Here is a 3,995-nt window from a genome sequence, read left to right on the forward strand (position 1 = left end):
ACAAATACCTACCTCTTAATTTTCCCACATGAACTTTAGCCAACCTTTTTCCCCTAATCGAACAAATAACTAGTCAAACAAACCAAAACAACCGCTAAAGACCAAGTACAAGATACACTTCAGAACAACTCTCGTCATTACCCATACCTTTAAAAGATATGTATGCCAAACTGTTAAGCATTGGACACGTAGCTCCTATTCCTGCACTACCACTACAACTACCACTACTAATTTGGTACAAGCCCGAGTTGACTTGCGAGTACCACGCCAACAATCTCGGGCATGAGATTGAAACTTGCTATGCCATAGTTTATTAAGATAGAATGAGTATCATTCGAAGACAAACTCAATGTTAATTCAAACTCGTTGCTTAAACCTACCACAAGTAGTAGTGGAGTGGGCATAATAGGAGTTGAAAATCAAAGCAAGGTGGTAACGGTGTCTATGAATAAGTTGTATGACATATTGGTGCAATCAGGACTTCTAGAGATAAACATGGAATGTCATTTAGAGGGATGTGATTATTGTGAGTTCCATAGAGGAGAGGGACATCATATTGAGGATCCAAGACATGGAACATAAAACCATGAAGCATTTAGTAGGGAGGATCCATGCAACTAATTACCTCTATTTCACAGTTAATGAGCTTGATGCTAAAGGTACCGGACATCACAAGCCCTTATATATTACTGTTAAGTGCAAAGACTGTCTCATAGGAAAAGTACTCATCGACAATGTCTCGGCTCTCAACGTGTTGCCAAAACACTTTCTAAAAGAAATACTGATCGATAAATCTCATATGAAGTCAAGTACTATGATAGTCAGAGCATATAATGGTTCACCCATGCCAATAATTGAGACTTTAAAAGTGGAGCTATATATGGGGCCACAAATGTTCCTAGTGACGCTTTAAGTTATGGATATCCACCTTTCCTATAGTATGTTGTTAGGAAGACTTTAGATTCATGCAGTGGGGGTGGTAACTCCATCATTACTTGAAGTATTTCATGAACTGGATGTTGGTAACTGTCAAAGCCTAGGAGATAGTATCCATGCTAAAGAATGTGGATGTACCTTTCATCGAGGTGAAGGATGGAAATGATAACAATATCCATGCTTTTCAAATCGTGCACACTGACAGGGTGCCTGAGAACATAGTACTAAGAAGGCCAAGGATCTCAAATGTAGCAAGGATGGCAACTCAATGCTTCTTGGAACACGGGATACCATTTCAGTATAACCCTATCACCGAAGTACCAGAATGAGTTAATCCGATAAAGATAAAATATATTGACCAAAGATTTAGGTTGGGGTATACACCTAACAACGAGAATCATCGGTGGGCTACTGACCTGAGGAGGGAAAGAAGAATGACTAGAATTGAAGGAAGAGAGCCTGAAGAAAAAAGACTAGAAATCCCTCCCCTTATAGTGTCATTCCCAAAAACACTATATGTAATGCAACCCGATAAAAGAGTAGAATGTCTTGATCAAAGCCTATCAAATATGAGCATAAACACCTTGGGAGAAAATAGTGTGGATAGAGGTGACATGAAGACATTAACAGGAAAGAGAGATGATGTGTTACCATAACTAATCGTCCACGCACTACAAGAAGTCCCCACCAAGACCTTTATGCTTAAGTTGGCTTAGGGTGAGAAGTTTCAAAACTGGGTAACCAAAGAAGCTTTGGAATCCTAAAAGTGGGTCTCCTATAACATCACATACATTTAGCATCAAGAATAAATGGCCAAACTCGATCAAACATGTGATAGCCATGAAAAAAAAGAATGGGATAAAAGCAATATCAGTGAATTCACCAAGCTAGTAGAATAACGGGAACAAACTTGGAAACCCGCCAAAGAAGAACTCAAAACCATTAATGTCGGTGGTGATCAACTCAAGAATATAGGTACCTTAATCACTTCTGAAAAAAGGATGGAAATGATTGCCCTATTACAAGAATATTCAGATGCCTTTGCTTGGTCCTATGAAGATATGCTTGGTCTGGATACAAATATTGTAGTACATAAGATACCATTGGAAGAAGGTTGTAAACCAGTCAAGCAGAAGCTAAAAAAAAAAAAGAGGCCCACCCAGATATCTACATCAAGGTTAAGGTAGAACTTGAGAAGCAGTGGGATGCTAGCTTCTTAGAAGTACTTAGATTTTCACAATGGGTATCTAACATTGTTGTGGTGCCCAAAAAGGAGGGGAAGATTAAAGTTTATGTGGACTTCTAGAATTTGAATAGAGCTAGCCTTAAGGATGATTTTCCTCTACCATAAATAGATGTTTTGGTGGACAACGTTGTCTAAAGTTCCATATATTCCTTTATGAATGGTTTTTCAGGATACAACTAGATAAAAATAGCTTCAAAGGATAAGGCGAAAACAACTTTTATCACACCTTGGGGGGCATACTGCTACAAGGTTATGCCATTTGATTTGAAGAATGCAGGAGCAACATATTAAAAAGCAATGGTGACTCTGTTCCACGACATGATGTACAAGGAAATCGAAGTGTATGTAGATGATAAGATTGTTAAGTCTAAAAAGAGAGAAGATCATGTTGGGGTTTTGAGGAAGTTATTTGAGAGGTTGAGGAAGTATGAATTAAGGCTCAATCCTGCAAAATGTTCATTCGGAGTTAAATCAGGTAAGCTACTGGGATTTGTGGTAAGTGATAGAGGTATAGAGGTGGATCTAGATAAAAAAAGGGTCATTCAAGCTATGTCATCCCTTAAGATGGAGAAAGAAGTAAGGGGATTTTTTGGGAAAATTAAACTATATTGCTTGGTTTATAACTCAGTTAACAACAACATGTGAACCTATATTCTAATTATTAAGGAAAAAGAATCCTAGAACTTGGAATGAGAAGTGTGAGGAAGCATTCAATAAAGTCAAATATTATTTACAAAATCCACCTATACTGGTTCCTTCAGTATCAAGAAAACCTCTGGTATTATATCTAATAGTAACCAAAGCAGCCATAGGATGTGTATTGTGTCAGCATGATGAAATAAAAAAAAAAAAGGAAAGAGTTATTGCCTAAGTAAGAAACTCACCGAATGTGAGTCTAGATATACTAAGATAGAGAGGCTTTGTTGTACGCTGGTGTGGGCGGCAAAGAGATTACGACATTATATGTTATACTATACTATTTGGTTAATTTCAAAAGTGGATCCTCTGAGAGAAACCCGTAAAAGGAAGTATAATTGCGGACCGTTTGGCTGATAGTGTTGTTGAAGATTACAAACCTTTGGATTTTGATTTTCTAATGAAGATAGATGGTTTATAGAGAAAGAAGAGGAGAAGACAGATTGGTAGACCATGTTTTGTGATGGGGCAGTGAATGTATATGGTAACGGGGCCAGTGCGGTAATAATCGCTCCCTATAAGAAATAGTATCCAGTTTTGGTTAAACTGCACTTCGAGTGCACCAACAATACAACTAAGTATGAAGCTTGTATCCTTGGTTTAGAAGCGGCATTAGAGTTAGAGATAAAGAAGATAGATGTATATGGGGATTCAATGTTGATTATCTGTCAAGTTAAAGGGGAATGGCAGATCAAGGAAGAAAAGTTAAGGCCTTACCAAGAATATCTATCCACACTAGCAAAGGAATTTGAAGAGATTAAATTCACCCATCTAGGAAGGGAGGGGAACCATTTTGCGGATGCTTTGGCCACGCTAGCTGCTATGACTACCATTGCTCTCAAATACAAGGTACAACCTGTACACATTGACAATAGAAATGATCTAGCTTACTATTGCTTAGATGAAGGAGAAATAGGCGAAATGAATCTCTTCTTTATAAAAGCTCAAACTAGGATCACATCCCCACACTAGGGGGCAAACATAGATATCTCATGAAAAGTTTTACGTGTTTGAAATGGGATGAAAGCTTGTCGATTTGAAAAAATAAGTTAAAGCATTTGACAAAAGCATGAAAAAAAAAGGCAATGACAAATCATACATTTTGGAAAAAGCTACT

General features: G+C 37.7%; 1 long non-coding RNA gene across 1 annotated transcript in view; it reads right to left on the reverse strand.

Moving 5' to 3' along the window:
* LOC105116870 (uncharacterized) overlaps window positions 1-3,995 on the reverse strand; it is an 8,750-nt gene that overhangs the window by 838 nt on the left and 3,917 nt on the right. The window contains exon 2 of the long non-coding RNA XR_840620.1: window positions 3,255-3,258. This is a non-coding gene — a long non-coding RNA (uncharacterized LOC105116870). The remainder of the gene's footprint in view (window positions 1-3,254; window positions 3,259-3,995) is intronic.

This window comes from Populus euphratica, unplaced genomic scaffold (genome assembly GCF_000495115.2).
Source record: "Populus euphratica unplaced genomic scaffold, PopEup_1.0 scaffold1068.1, whole genome shotgun sequence".
Classification (NCBI taxonomy): Eukaryota; Viridiplantae; Streptophyta; class Magnoliopsida; order Malpighiales; family Salicaceae; genus Populus; species Populus euphratica.